Source organism: Megachile rotundata, chromosome 10 (assembly GCF_050947335.1).
Source record: "Megachile rotundata isolate GNS110a chromosome 10, iyMegRotu1, whole genome shotgun sequence".
Lineage (NCBI taxonomy): Eukaryota > Metazoa > Arthropoda > Insecta > Hymenoptera > Megachilidae > Megachile > Megachile rotundata.
The window spans coordinates 12685555-12702370 of record NC_134992.1 but is presented as its reverse complement, the minus strand read 5'-3'; the positions used below and the strand labels follow the sequence as shown (position 1 = coordinate 12702370).

At 40.3% G+C, this 16816-nt stretch overlaps 1 protein-coding gene across 4 annotated transcripts in view; it reads right to left on the bottom strand.

Annotated features, from left to right (window-relative positions):
* Positions 1 to 16816, bottom strand: part of LOC100883369 (protein turtle homolog B) — a 613440-nt gene that overhangs the window by 523094 nt on the left and 73530 nt on the right. For 3 of the 4 annotated variants that reach the window (XM_076536156.1, XM_076536160.1, XM_076536157.1), the window contains exon 4: positions 12401 to 12526. The exons of the other annotated variant lie outside the window; for it this stretch is intronic. The gene's annotated coding sequence lies outside the window, so the exon portion shown is untranslated. The remainder of the gene's footprint in view (positions 1 to 12400; positions 12527 to 16816) is intronic. 4 annotated transcript variants of the gene reach the window in all.

The following is a 16816-nucleotide window of genomic DNA, read 5'->3' as shown; positions in this document are numbered from 1 at the left end:
GCAAACGGATCACGGTAAAACCGTAAACGTTCGATACTCGGCGAGTAAACAAAGGGCCAAGTGAAGAGGAGGGTGCACCCTATATTTGAGCAAGTCGTCGCCGTTTCAAGTTGCGATAACGAGTCTCACTGTTATCGTCGCTAGCTTCTATACTCTTACGGGTGCATACATCAGCATGTATCTGGAATTTAGCCCGTTAAATTGTTCGTTATATTAATCCGAAGTCGGACGGTGCTGGCGCAGCTATATCGCCACTACGGGATCGTTTAACCGTGTTGCTTCGACCGCAGCGTTGTTTGTCAGTATGCGCAACTGGATGCTACGCTGGCTTTCTTCGAGTACCGAATTTCAACTTGGAATTGTTGTTTTTGTTCCGTGCGTGCTTGTTGGTTTATTACTTTTTGATTAGTTCGATTGATAATTATACAAATTTACAATTATTAGATTATTTTCTCAAGTTTGCAGATACGTTTGTGTTAGATACTGTTGCGAGAAGAACAAAGGAAGGACTCTGTAAGCAGACTTGTATGAGATGCTGAACAGAGACGACTATGTCAAGTATTCTAGTTCCAAATATTACTGGACCCTCCAATCCTTAGATGCCAAATTGGCAAGGTCCCAAATTGGCAAGGTCCCAATTTCCTAAGGTCCTAAATTGCCAAGGTCCCAAATTCCCAAGGTTCCAATTTCCCAAGAACCCAATTTCCCAAGGTCCCAAATTCCCAAGGTCTCGAATTCCCAAGGTCCCAAATTCCCAAGGTCCCAAATTACCAAGGCCCCAATTTCCCAAGGTCCCAAATTCCCAAGGTCCCAAATTCCCAAGGTCCTAAATTCCCAAGGTCCCAAATTACCAAGGTCCCAAATTCCCAAGGTCCCAAATTACCAAGGCCCCAATTTCCCAAGGTCCCAAATTCCCAAGGCCCTAAATTCCCAAGGTCCCAAATTACCAAGGCCCCAATTTCCCAAGGTCCCAAATTCCCAAGGTCCCAAATTCCTAAGGTCCCAAATTTCCAAGGTCCCAATTTCCCAAGGTCCCAATTTCACAAGGGCCCATTTTCCCAAGGTCCCAATTTCCCAAGATCCCAAATTCCCAAGGTCCCAGTTTCCTAATTCCCCAATTCCCTAGTTCCCAAATTCCCTACGTCCCAAATTCCTTAGTTCCCCAATTCCCCACGTCCAAAATCTCCTAGTCCCCAAATTCCCCAGACCTCCAACCCCTAAATCCCCTATTTATCAAATTCCCAAACTTCCAAATCCCTAAATCTCAAAATTCCCAATCTCCCAAACTTGCAATTACAATCTAATTAACGTTGCAGTCACAAAAAGAACTAACCCCCCAGAAAAAAGACTAGTGAATCCACAAAGAAACGTTGACGAATAAAAAGCGTTGAGTAGACACGAGCCGAATTTCGTTTTGCGACGAATTTAGGAGCGTTTCTCTCGGTTTGCAGCCCTCCTGATTCCCGGCCGTCAGGTATCGCGTTTACACGGCACGTTAATGCGCATAATCCCGATTCGGTGCCTCATTATAATCCAGAGGCTGACCAGTAACGATACCCCGTTAAATGACCAACGATTTCATGCTAGCGAGCACCCCTTCGTCCCGCATTATCGTGTCGCGCGTATGTTCTACCTCGTCCCCCTACGGGATTAGACTTCCGGTCGCTTGGGCCGCGTTCTTGCAGCGTCCGTCGTGTTCACAGGATTATGTAATAATCGCGATTTCCTGTTTAAATGGCTCGAGCCTGCTCCAACGTAAGAGACAGCACCCTTGGGCAATTTGCGTTTGATGGAAAGGGCTAAGTGGATCGTGTGTTACCTGTGTGATGTTTCAGTAAAGTTCCCAGATGTTCGTTGTATATTACTGCTTGTGATACAACGTTGATGTCAATCAATTTGGACCGTCATTGATGTTAGGCTTCATATTTTCAAATTTTTGTATTTCTTCAGGTTTTATTGGTTTAATTTAGTTGTTTTGTAATTTTTGATTTCGAGTTTGCAAATTTGAGAAATTACTGTGTTGGAAAATTTTTATATTCTTCTAGGGGAATTTTATAATTTTCTTAATTTCACACGTTCTGTAATTCCTTGATTCCCAATTTCCTAGATTGCCAATTCTCTAGATTGCCAATTCCCTAGATTCCCAATTCCCTAGATCCTCAAATCCCTAATTCCCCAAATCCCTAGATTTGCAATTCCCTAGATTCCCAATTCCCTAGATTCCCGATTCTCTAGATTCCCAATTCTCTAGATTCCCAATTATCTAGATTCCCAATTCTCTAGATTCCCAATTCTCTAGATTCCCAATTCCCTAGGTCCCCGATTCCCTAGATCCCCGATTCTCTACATCCCCGATTCCCTACATCCCCGATTCCCTAGATCCCCGATTCCCTAGTTCCCCGATTCCCTAGATCCCCGATTCCCTACATCCCCGATTCCCTAGATCCCAAATCCCTAGATCCCCAAATCCCTATATTCCCAAATCCCTAAATCCCCAAATCCCTAAATTCCCAAATCCCTAAATCCCCAAATCCCCAAATCCCCAAATCCCTAAATCCCCAAATCCCTAAATCCCCAAATCCCTAAATCCCCAAATCCCTAAATCCCTAAATCCCCAAATCCCTAAATCCCCAAATCCCTAAATCCCTAAATCCCCAAATCCCTAAATCCCCAAATCCCCAAATCCCTAAATCCCCAAATCCCTAGATTTCCAGTTCCCTAGACCTCCAAATCCCTAGATCCCCAAATCCCTTGATCCCCGAATCCCTAGATCCCCAAATTCCCGAATTCCCTAATTTCTCATTCCCAAAAATTCCCCTATTTTTTCCCACATAACAATCTCGAAAATATCCCCCAATTTCCAAGTAAATATAAAAAATTGCCAAACTTCAAATATTCACCGCAATGTTCAAACATTAGTGAAAAGTATCACTCTACAAATCCAAATAATTCATTGTTCCCACGTTTGGCCAGAGTAAAAATTGTCCTTGAATATTTATTACGTTTACCGTGAAATATATTATTTGTCTAACGAAATTAAAGTTGTACATCTGTTACGCGTACCTGTTACGTCGGAACAATATCGTGAAATATGTTCAGGGCTGAATCGTTTTTTCCAAAAGACGAACGTGTAATTTCTGGAATATTTGCTGTGTTGTCTCGTTTTTGGAGAAAATATTGTACTTTCCGTAGTACCTCTTTGACAAATTCCGCAGTTCTCTCCCCCGCATACAATATTTCAGCAGTTATGAAACGGTTGAGTTCTTGGAATTTATGAAGCTACTGGAAGGTCTTAGGCGACCATTTTGATGCTTTATAACTCGGTTAGTCTTTTCTAACAACCCGCGCGCTTCGACGAATAAAATTAATCGAACGTCGATTCGTTTCGGTTCCACGAAAAAATAAGCTTCACTCGTGGGGGCGCGTAAACATACGGATATTAAAAACTCATACACCGAGATTCGATCGAGTTTTTATTCGTATTAATTACAATGTTATTGCAGTCCTATTTGATTCGTTTATTTGCTAGTTTAATTCGATCGTTCGGTAAATAGTAATCTCCCATCGGCAAAGATTAATTCGGGCACGATCGGAAATATTTTGCGTGCTCTGACCCATATCTGAACGACACGTGAATTGAAATATCCATTTATAGATGAGAAAATCGAGGATAGGAGATAATTGAAAAATGATAGGATGCTGGATAATTAAATTAATTCGGATCGTGTGTATTCGTAATAACATTCATTATGATTGCTCGTAATAGGAATAGCAATTACGCCGTCGCGTTTAACATGTTATCGACGGTTGTAAATAACCGTTCGATTCATTCTTCGCGATTTCAATTTTACACCAAAGTACATAAAATATCTGCCTGTTAATAATGTAAACGTTGATGTATTCGCCGTTTATTCCTTCGCAAACGTTCGGTTAAATTAAATCGCTGTTGGTTAACGCTCGCCCCTCAAACTTTCCCAAAACTGACTGCAAAATTGCTTTTCTTTAATTCAACTAAAAAAATTGTTGTTTTTCATTCAAGTACAAAAACTGTTGTTTTTAATTCAAGTAAAAAATTGTTGTTTTTAATTCAACTAAAAAAATTGTTGTTTTAAATTCAAGTGAAAAAAATGTTGTCTTTAATTGAAATAAGAAAATTGTTGTTCTTAATTCAAGTAAAAGAATTGTTGTTTTTAGTTCAAGTAAAAAAAATTGTTGTTTTTAATTCAACTAAAAAAATTGTTGTTTTAAATTCAAGTGAAAAAAATGTTGTCTTTAATTGAAATAAGAAAATTGTTGTTCTTAATTCAAGTAAAATAATTGTTGTTTTTAATTCAAGTACAAAAATTGTTGTTTTTAATTCAAGTAAAAAAATTGTTGTTTTAAATTCAAGTAAAAAAAATGTTGTCTTTAATTGAAATAAGAAAACTGTTGTTCTTAATTCAAGTAAAAAATTGTTGTTTTTAATTCAAGTACAAAAAATTGTTGTTTTTAATTCAAGTAAAAAAATTGTTGTTTTAAATTCAAGTAAAAAAAATTGTTGTTTTTAATTCAAGTAAAAAAATTGTTGTTTTTAATTCAAGTAAAAAATTGTTGTTTTTAATTCAAGTAAAAAAATTGTTGTTTTAAATTCAAGTAAAAAAAATTGTTGTTTTTAGTTCAAGTAAAAAAATTGTTGTTTTTAATTCAAGTAAAAAGATTGTTGTTTTTAATTCAAGTAAAAAAAATTGTTGTTTTTAATTCAAGTAAAAAAATTGTTGTTTTAAATTCAAGTAAAGAAAATGTTGTCTTTAATTGAAGTAAGAAAATTGTTGTCTTCATTTAAAATAATAAAATTGTTTGTCTTTGTCTCAAATAGTAAAATTGTTGTCTCTTTCTCAAGTAATAATATTGTTGTCTTTAATTCAATTAAAAAAATTGTCGTACTTAATTCGACCAAAAAAATTGTTGTCCTTAATTCAAGTAAAAAAATTGTTGTTTTCAATTCAAGTAAAAAAATTGTTGCTGTTGATTCAAGTAGTAAAATTGTTGTCTTTAATTCAAATAAAAAAATTGTTGCTGTTAATTCAAGTAAAAGAATTGTTGTTTTCAATTCAAGTAAAAAAATTGTTGCTGTTAATTCAAGTAATAAAATTGTTGTCTTTAATTCAAGTAAGAGAATTGTTGTTTATGCCTGAAGTAAGAAAATTGTTGTTTATGTCTCAAGTAAGAAAATTGTAGTTTATGTCTCATGTATAGAAATTGTAGTTTATGTCTCATGTAAATAAATTGTAGTTTATGCCTCAATTAATGAAATGGTCGATAATAGATACATGATCGAAAGACACAACCCTTATTTAGCATCCCCGTTATTCATAACGATTCCTCCTTTCGCTCGCGGCAGAAAATCCGGCGGGATTTTGAAAAGGCAAAAGGTGGCCGCCTATATCAAACTCATTATCTATTGTAATAAAAGGTGGCCGCGTGCCTCATTGTTGCGATAATACAGCCGTTGAGTCTTCGCTATTCGCGTGTATTGTGCGGAATCCGACGGGGTCACGTCGACCGCCGCATAAAAACTGCGATGAATGCGATTAATTATGGGACCATGAAAATAGCGAACGAAGCCGGTCATTCAATTGAAAATTGCGATACGCGTTTGAACCCCGTATAACAATGGAAAGGACCGAATGGTACGCTCGTTTCTTACGGGAGAGATTCTGTTGCGATTAATCCCTGTTGATGGCGGCCATCTTAGATCCTCTGTTGGTTATCGATATATTAATAATTCTGTATTTATTTTACAGATATTACAACGTGTTTAGGTAGTAAATTATTGTGTTAGTTTAAATTAAATCAATCAACTTCTTATCCAGACGCTAAAGTACTTGTTCACGATCGCAGCAGGTTCGAAGCCATCACTACCAGACCGCGCGAAATCCTCGCGTTCTGATTGATCCGTGTTTTTCCTCAACAATCCAAAACTTTGTACTAATATACAAAGTAGCAGTACCATGTCATTAATTAAACCCAGTCCAAATTCACCCAAATCATCGCAGATCGAACAAAAGTCTAAAAAAATCGAAATTCCCTCCTCGATCGCTAATTAAAGGCGTCGAGTAGCGGCGCGAACCGCGCGACAGCCTGCTAATCGTTTGTCCCGCTTTATAAATATGAATGGCAGCAGCCGGCAAATTGAAACGACGTCGTTGGATTTCTTGAGAGAGAGAGGCCGGTAACAGCGATGGGTTCGCGTAATGCGTTTCCCCGTCGGATTTCGAGGGGAACGAAACGAGCTGGTAATGGAACAATTTCCACGGTGGCGTCGCGAGAGACCAACAAAGATGGGGGGAAAAAGCAACGCGGGAGTTTCAGAAGGGAGAAGAAATATGGCGGGGCGTAGAAAAAAAAGGAGGCAACCGTCGGAGATTCTCGAACGAGTAGTCGAGTTGACTTGCATTCAACGTTTCGAACAGCCTCGGGCTTCCCTCAACCTTCTCCTTCTTCTCTCTGACATCGGCCTGAAATCGAGACCAGTTTTTCCTTTTCTTCTTTTTTCTCGTCCTCGATCATTATAACACTGCGAGTACGGGTTGTGCTCAATTATTTGTAATTAGAGAGCGGATGTTGGTATGTTTTTTTAATTTCGTCCTTGTAGAATTCGGCCCGAATTAGTATGGGTGGTCGAATCTATTTCATTCTTTGATACGTGCTGTTTTATCACGAAATTATTCTACTCCGCCGATGAGACGTATATGTTTTATGTATTACGTCTCGTATCACGTTACGTCGTATTCCTTTTTCTCCATCGCTCAAACGTGTCTCCTTCCGTACAGTCTGCCGCAAATCTCTTCTTCCCTAGGGTAAACATGACAGTTAAGTGGAGAGAGGATTCTCGCTCGTTCACTTTTTCTTAGTTTTACTGATTTGAAACTTTCGACTGGGATGACAATTTGGATGCTGCGTTTTCGGACCTTGAAATTTGAAGATTTTGAGGCATTGGGATTTTGAGAATATAGGGATTTTGGGATCTAGGGATTTTGGGGATCTAGGGATTTGCTGATCTGGGGATTTGGGGGTCTAGGAATTTGGAGATCTGAGGATTTGGGGATCTAGGGATTTGGGAATATAGGGATTTGGTGATCTGGGAATTTGGGGATCTAGGAATTTGGGGATCTGGGGATTTGGGGATCTAGGGATTTGGGGATCTAGGGATTTGGAGATCTAGGAATTTGGGGATCTAGGGATTTGGGAATATAGGGATTTGGTGATCTGGGGATTTGGGAATATAGGGATTTGGTGATCTGGGGATTTGGGGATCTAGGGATTTGGGAATGTAGGGATTTGGTGATCTGGGGATTTGGGAATATAGGGATTTGGTGATCTGGGGATTTGGGGGTCGAGGGATTTGGGGATCTAGGGATTTGGGAATATAGCGATTTGGGAATACAGGGATTTGGGAATATAGGGATTTGGGACTCTAGGGATTTGGGAATCTAGGAATTTGGGGATTTAGGGAATTGGGAATCTAGGGAATTGGGAATCTAGGGAATTGGAAATCTAGGGAATTGGGAATCCAGGGAATGGGGAAACCATGGAATTGGGAATCCAGGGAATTGGGAATCCATGGAATTGGGAATCCAGGGAATTGGGAATCTAGGGAATTTAGGGAATGGGGAATCTAGGGAATTTGGAATCTAGGGAATTGGGGATCTAGGAATTTGGGAATATAGGGATTTGAGGATCTTGGGATTTTGGGATTTGGGGATCTAGAGATTGAGTGATCTAGGGATTTAGGGGTCTAGGGATTTGAGGATCTAGGAATTTGGGGATTTAGGGATTTTGGGATCTAGGAACTTGAGGGATCCTGTGATTTGCTGATCTTGTAATTTGGGGATCTAGAGATTTGGGAGGTGTATAAAATTTGAGATCTAGGGACTTTGAGGTGTAGAAATTAGGGAACCTTGGAATTTGAAAATATAGGGATTTATAATAAAATGTTTTAGAATCGGGAGGTATGTAGATCTATGGCTGTGTAGATCTGATGTAGCTATGATTATGTGAATGAAGTATAGTATTCACATCTACTTTGACCTAACTATACCTGAACCTAGGGATATTGATACCTTGTCAATACCTATAAATGTCCAGAAATATTCCTATCTATGGATATCAGGATAAAGATATATAAACTTGCTACTTTAAAAATTTACTGAAATAAAAGCGCACAAACGTGGAATCTCAAAATGCCGAATATCTGAACAATCAGAGAATTAGGGAATTTAAAATTGGTGGAATTCGTGTGTGGTTGAAGTTTCGTGGAGAGTAAGACTGCAGTAGCATTTTGTCGTGTATCAGTCGCCGTTGGCGTAGCCCTGCGGACCATCCGAATGTCTGTCTCTTCCACGGGAAATTCCCACCAAAATCGTCCCGATTCCCCTTTTTCTCCTGGCGCGGAAAAGGCCGTTCGCTTGGCTGACTCGCGTACAACCTCTTCTCCGCGTTCCCGGATTCCCCGGGACGTCTTATCGGATTCCGTGCACGCTGAAAGAAACGGCGCATCTCGTTTCGCGTTTCTCTCTATGACTTCTACGGTGAAAGAGCCGCTCGAAACCGGCGGCAAGAATTTCGAGCCGTTTGAGCGGTTGATCGGACCAGTATCGATTCCGATGGAACTTTTCCTTTTTTCGCTATCCTCTCCTTTCTACTCCTTTGCTGATACTCGCTTTTACACAGTTTCCGCAATTTCGAGTCCACCCTCCACTGTTCACGTTGCTCGATTCGTTAAACCCCTACATTCTGATTCGGCTAATTGAATTTTTCTTTGACATTCACGTGGGACGGTGATAAACAACTCTTATGCAATATAGCACGAGGTATGTTGTTCTCATTATGATACACTTTTTAATTAATACGTTCTGTTACTCATTTTGGGAGGTATTTATTCTTAAGCGTTTCAGTGGTTCATGTATTTTTAAGTAGGTCAGTTCTGTATTTATATTTATATGATTTCTAGGTTTATATTTTATGTATTTCTTTTTTTACTGGAGAGGGTAATGAAGATGTAAAGCATATGATCAATACAGGGTGTCTCACAACTAGTGTAACTACAAGTCTCGAACCCTACCAACCAATAAAGGGTGGTAGGGTTCGAGATTCTGAACAACTTTTCCCTTTACAAAAATTCGCTCTGAAGCTCCGTTTTTGAATTATTAAAGAAAAACACGGACCAATCAGAGCGCGAGGTTTTCGCGCGCTCAGCCGCTGGGCGGAGCTCTCTCGCGCCTGCGCACGCGTCCAGCGCTCTGATTGGTCCGTGTTTTTCCTGAATAATTCAGGAACGAAGCTTCAGACCGAAATTTTGCAAAGGGAAAAGTTGTTCAGAATCTCGAACCCTACCAATTCTGAGGGTTGCATTATTTGCGAGACACCCTTATATTACTCTTATATTTTAGTGCATTGCGATACTGCAATTCACTGTATTGTTACCAACCCATGAGTTGGTGCGTGATTCACCGAAAGTCACTCTATCCCGACACTTCCAACGTACAGGCAAACTTCAAACTCTTCGATCCCAAATTTCCAGTTTCTTCATTAATCTCCATCAATTCCTATATAAACCCTTAAGCCAAATATCCTAAAAATCTCTGCAAACCAACAACTTTCCCGCTCAACTTTTCGTCCCCAAAGATGAAAATGATCTCGCGATGATTCGCGCAGGGTTTAAAATCGATGGAAACCGAGCAAAGAAGATCCTTTCATTATCGGTTCGCTTTGCTTTTCGCAAAACGACCAATCGACGCGACGAACCAGTTCCAAGTCACATAATAGTTAAGGGTGCTTTACGTTCGTGCAAAAACGAAAGCGCGAACGATCGAGCGGAAAATAATTGGATTTCAGATCGGGCCGAGTGGGACGCTGTAATAATCGAGAGGAGAAAAAAAGGAAATGGAGGAGAGAAGCAGCCGGCACCGAGGAACGTTTGTAACAGAGAGCAACAAATCGAACCTGGTAGACGTCGAACCGGCCGCCTGTTATTCGTTCACGACATCGTGCACGCTCAAAAACAGTCGTTTACCTTTTCATTATCTTTCGACGTGCTCCGTAATCAGCAGCCGTGATGCTTCACGGGGTCCCGTGTGAACGGGGATCCTGGAACCCCTTCCCGGTACTGATGCGTTAATAATCGCTCAGAAATTAGGCGGTTTTTCGACCTTCCAAGGTCGGAGAGAGCTTTCATTTGTGGGATCTTAATGACAATCTGAGAATTTGGAAATTTGAACATTTCATAATTTAGAAATATGGATATTTGGGAATAGGGAAATTAAGGAGATGGGTAATTAGGGAGATGGGAAATTAGGGGATGGGAAATTAGGGTGATGGGAAATTAGAGGATGGGAAATTTGAGAGATGGAAAATTAGGGAGATGGGAAATTAAAGGATGGGAAATTAGAGAGATGGAAAAATAGGGAGATGGAAAATTAGAGAAATGGGAAATTTTGGAGATGGGGAATTAGGGAGATGGGAAATTAGAGAGATGGGAAATTAGAGAGATGGAAAATTAGGGAGATGGAAAATTAGAGAAATGGGAAATTTTGGAGATGGGGAATTAGGGAGATGAGAAATTAGAGAGATGGGAAATTAGAGAGATGGAAAAATAGGGAGATGGAAAATTAGAGAAATGGGAAATTTTGGAGATGGGGAATTAGGGAGATGAGAAATTAGAGAGATGGGAAATTAGAGAAATGGGAAATTTTGGAGATGGGGAATTAGGGAGATGGGAAATTAGAGAGATGGGAAATTAGGGAGATTGGAAATTAAGGAGATGGGAAATTAGGGAGATTGGAAATTAAGAAGATGGGAAATTAGCGAATTGGGAAATTAGGGGGTTGGGAAAATAGCAAATTGGGAAATTAGCGAATTGTGAAATTAGGAAATTGGGGAATTAGGGAATTGGAGATCTAGGGAATCTAAGGAATTGGTAATTTCGATGAATTGAAAATCTATGAATTTAAGGATCTAAGAATTTGAAAATTTTGAAATTTGGTGACCTACGAATCTGACACTATACGAATCTAGACATATCACCAGACATATCTCGACTTTGAAGGACTCAAGTTTTTAAGAAGCCGATATTTTATGCTCGACAGTTTTTTCGAACTTCTCCTCTCGTAAACTCGCTTTATGAAATCAGGATCACCGACCACCTTCGTCCTTTAGGGCGCAAGGAGGATCGCGATCCCTCTTTAATCCAATCATTTCACGCCTTCTCCGTCCTATCAACTTTCTACCTAGTCGCAGCCTTCCTCTTATGGCCGACGAAACTGCCAAATCAATCGAGATCCTCGACTGCCAGCAGTCGATCTACCTACACCACCGTCCGGGGCTCTTCGTCTTCTCAAAAGTACCGCCTTTTGTTAACTTCTTGCGATAAAAACTTTATTTACGCCTTCGAAGTTTGTACTGCTAGTTGCGACTTTCGGGAGGGCTCTTTATGGAGAATAGATGGAAGAGAAAGAACGTTGGGTGAATCTGGTTTTATTCGGAGGACATTTAGGGGATATTAGATACTTCTGGCTTTCGAATTTCCTTGACTGTTAACTCTTCACAAATTTATCTTCGTAAATTTTTATATTTGTAGAGTTTAGAATTTTTAAATTCACAGAGCACCAAATTTTGAATCGAGTTTCTCATCTCCCTGATTTCCCATCTCTCTAATTTCCCATCTCTGTAATTTCCCATCTCTCTAATTTCCCATATCTCTAATTTCCCATTTCCCTAATTTCCCATCTCTCTAATTTCCCATATCTCTAATTTCCCATCTCTCTAATTTCGCATCTCCCTAATTTCCCATCTCTCTAATTTCCCATCTCCCTAATTTCCCATCTCCTTAATTTCCCTATTCCCAAATCCCTAAATTCCCAAAACCCTAGATTCCGAAATCCCTCTATTACCCCTACACGATCTCTAAATTCCTAAAAATTCAGCTTCGCAAAAACAGTCCTCTCAAACTGCTCGTTTGCACTTATCCCGCGGTTCGTCGCAAAATGGCGGAAAGCGAGCAATCCCTCCAATTAGTAACACAAGCTCGCGAAAGTTCGCGAGCAGAATCGATGCTCGTCGAGCAAAAAACGGTTCCATCTCTATCGCACGTGGGGCTCTCGAATCGGTAGACTCCACGCGATCGTAACGATAACCCAATTATTTCACCGGGGTCGGTTCTACCCCGGCTACTCTCGATTCAACCTTTTTACGCGCCTTCTTGTTACGTTCGAGCTTCGATCCGGTGATTCGCCGAAAAAACCGGCCGAAACAAAGGAAAAAGGGTTGAAGAACCAACCGAACTCGATCTCACGGCTAATCAAACCGCTGTTTCTCGTGTACTCTTATTTTGATCGTAATCGTGTCCAGACATCGTACGTACCTGGATCCTCTATGACACCGCTGCGCTTTTTTTTTGCTCCCTGTCTTGTCGCCATTCTTTGCTTCCTCGACGAGACTGTCGACACGCTTGCTCGATCAGCTGCTGCCTTGCTTAACCTACGACAAGCTGATAAGCGAGAAGAGATTATCATTCCTTGCTGGGAATTTTTTTGAAGGTGACAATTTATAAGTTCATTAAGAGTTTGGTATGTATGTGTATATTTTGTAGTTTATTTTCGATTCATTTTTATTTATTTAGTTTTGTATGTATATGTATGTGCGAGTATGTGGATTATATGTCACGCATGTGTATACGTAAACATGTAGAGTATACATATGGTATATATGTTTATATGTATGTAACTTACAATTTACATATGTATACATATGTGTAGGTAGGCACCTTATATGTTACATGTGTGTATAAGCATGTAGCTCATATATTACATATGTGTACATGTACGTATGCAACTGACAATCTACATATGTGTATATATAGGTATGCAATTTATATGTGACATATGTATATATATAAACATGTAGTTTATATGTTACATATGTGTATTTGTACGTATGCAACTGACAATCTACATATGTGTACATACAAGTATGCAATTTATGTTACATGTGAATATATATAAGCATGTAGCTTATATGTTACATATGTGTATTTGTACATACATATGTAATTGACAAAGTACATATGTGTATATACAGGTATGCAATTTGTATGTAACATGTGTATATAAATAAGCATGTGACTTATATGTTACATATGTGTACATGCATGTCTATAACTGACAATCTACATATGTGCACATACAGGTATGCAACTCATATGTCACATATGTACATATGTACGTAGCTTATATTTTACACATGTGCAAATGTTACAAACACATGTGTATACATATGTATGGAACATATGTATAGATATGCAGTAGTGTACATCTATCTAATTATCTATTATATCTAAATATCTAACTCATATGTGAGCTGCAGTACATATATGTTCCTCATCAAAAGGAAGTGTACATTGCACCAGTGTTCCACAAGACGATTTCACATCTCGCAGATCGACAGACAGCGACATGTACGTAACGTAGATAGAGGTTCGAAAAACGAGAAGCAAGGAACTGCGAAACAAAAATGAAGTCCGTCTCGGCTTACAAGACACTATTACTGATCCTACGCGGCTTAAACTCTCGTCACGACGAAATCCGCTTATTCCCGTTTCCTTCTTTGAGGCCGCGCTTTAAAAACCCGGCTCAACGGTACGACAGGACACCCCGTGGATATCGGTTACACGATATTAACTGAATTTCCCGCTTGTTCGCGATGTGCGTCACTCTTTCATTGCTGAGACATTCTATCTTTGAACTTAATGTACGAGTTAAAGAACTGTAATCGTTCAAAACGGATCCCAAAATCATGTGAAAAACGTTAGGTTTACATGAACTAACGTGACCATTACTTAAAACACAGTAGTCAGTAAATTCTAGCAATTCTACAACGATCCAATTATTACCCAGCCACGTTCGTGCGCCATTTTTAACGTCTCGATCAAGGATCTCTCGACGACAAACGATTCGTTCCGAGCAAACCCGATTACTCTTTGACCGATTACTTCCTCGAGGTATCTATCTTGCGCGGCCAGGGACTCATTACCGACTTCGAGTGGACCGGAAGTGTCTTCCCGTTAGCTTGCAAACATCAGTGTTCAATTTTTTCGGTGCAATCGACTGAATGATCAAAATTATACAAAAAAAATTTCTGGCAAGAAATTTTAGAATTCAAGTTAAATGTAATTTGAAGAAATCATGTCGAAGTATGGGGCAGGAATATAGGAGGATGTATAGGAGGACATAGGTGAGGAATATAGGAATCTAGGGATATTGGTGTTTGGAAATGTAGGAATTTAGGGATATTGACGTTTGAGAATATAGAGATCTGATGATATAGGGATTTTCTAATTTACATTGATAAGTTCACAAAGTTTCAAACCACAAGAATCACAAATCACCAAATCCAAAAATTCAGAAATTTCCAAATCCACAAATCTTTAAAGCTACAAGTCTCAAAATTCCTAATTTCACAAGTTCACCTCAAACCCCAAAATCTCCAAATCTCCAAATTCTTAAATTCCCAAATTCCCCAACTCGCATCTTCCCAATTCCCCAAATCCCCCAACTGCCGTCTTCCCAACTCTCCAGATCCCCAAATTCTCCAACTCCCATCTTCCCAACTCTCCAAATCCCCAAATTCCCCATCTCCCATCTTCCCAACTCTCCAAATTCTCAAATTCCCCAACTTCCATCTTCCTAACTCTCCAAATTCCCAAATTCTCTAACTCCCATCTTTTCGAAACCCCAAATCCCCAAATTCTCCAACTCTCATCTTCCCAATTTCCCAAATCCCCATCTCCCCAAATCCCGATTTCCCCAAATCCCCATCTCCCCAAATCCCCATTTCCCCAAATTTCCATCTCTCCAAATTCCCATCTCTCCAAATTCCCATCTTTCCAAATTTCCATCTCTCCAAATTCCCATCTCCCCAAATCCCCATCTCCCCAAATTTCCATCTCTCCAAATTCCCATCTCTCTAAATTCCCATCTCCCCAAATTTCCATCTCTCCATATCCCCATCTCCCCAAATCCCCATCTCCCCAAGTCCCCATCTCCCCAAGTCCCCATCTCCCCAAATTCCCATCTCCCCAAATCCCCATCTCCCCAAGTCCCCATCTCCCCAAGTCCCCATCTCCCCAAGTCCCCATCTCCCCAAGTCCCCATCTCCCCAAGTCCCCATCTCCCCAAGTCCCCATCTCCCCAAGTCCCCATCTCCCCAAGTCCCCATCTCCCCAAGTCCCCATCTCCCCAAGTCCCCATCTCCCCAAGTCCCCATCTCCCCAAATTTCCATCTCCCCAAATTTCCATCTCTCCAAATTCCTAAATCCCCAAATCCCCAAATTCCGCAAGTCCCATCGTCCCCACCTCCCCAAACTCCCCTCCCAAAAATCAAACCCCACCAATTCCCTCACCCCACTTACCAAGCACACAAGCGATTATCTCAGAAAACATTCTCAGTCCGCAATCACAAAAAGAGACGTGCATCAAACTTCCTCTTACGAAACCCATGCGTTCAAACATTCCCACTTTCCCTGTATGAAAATAAAAAAGGTGTCGACCTCGTTCGCGGACCACATCGGAGTAAGCACTGCCGGGGGCCATTTCCTAGATGTCACCGGAATTGTTTGGAGTCACGCGTGCAGCATATTGGCAGAGACACGGCCGAGTAAAATATAGTTGGAAATTGGAGCGTCGGACAATGAGACACCGGTTAAACAATGCGTTTGAATCGAAACGTCATGAAAATAATCACATCGTACCTCGGCCAGAACAGAGACACTCGAATTAATGACCGAGCTGGACCCGATGTGTCTTCCTTTTCTTTCGACCGTTTCCTGTCCTCTATTCTCCCTCTCTCTCTTTGTCTATCGTTCTCTTTGTTGATCTCTCTCTTTGTCCATCGTTGTCTCTCTTTATCGTTCGTCCTCTCTTATCTCGAACGTTATCGGGCTTTTCTCTTGAAACTCGCGAACGGACGAATTTATCGGAGGTAGCCGCGCGTAGAATGGGCATGCATTTGACCGCTCTGTTCGAAAGGCAAACACGGAAAATGAAGCGTGCATCGGTGTTCACTGATTCCGACCTCGCGCCAACTTTCCGCCATCCCTATTCATCCCTGCCCGTTGTTGCGTCCCGCAGCCTGGATAAGTATTTATCATCGTTCGGCAACTTCCGAATAGTTGCGCCAACTTTCTTTGCCTTGTAGGCTCGAACGGCGCGGGAATTCCCTATTACCGAATTAACGATTTTATTCGTTTACAAACAGTTTCTCGGGAGGTTTTAACAGGCGATATTCTTTGAGTTGTCATTTGGGAGCGGCATAAATATCTGAGTGTGTTGATTTTGTAGTTATTAGGTGTCTTTTGGATCCTCAGATTTTTTTATTTGAAGATGTATGTGTTACTGGATTCGTGTATTCTTAGATAGTTTTGGAAGTTACTAGAGGGGTACATTTTTAGATATCGAAGTCTCTGGATTGTTAGATTCATGTGTATCTGTGTGCTCAACTTCTCGGATTGTTAGTGTACTGAATCTGTAATTCTTTAATTAACATCTTGACAAATCCCCAAACTCTAATTATAAGCTTCATAAATCCCCAAATCTCCTAATTTCCCATGTCACAAATCCCCACATTCTCTATTTCCCATCTTGACAAATCTCTAAACCCTAATTCCAAGCTTTATAAATCCCTAAATACCCTAATTTCCCACCTCACAAATCCCCAAGTTCTCTATTTCCACTCTTGACAAATACCTAAACCCTATTCCCAGCTTCATAAATCCCCAAATCCC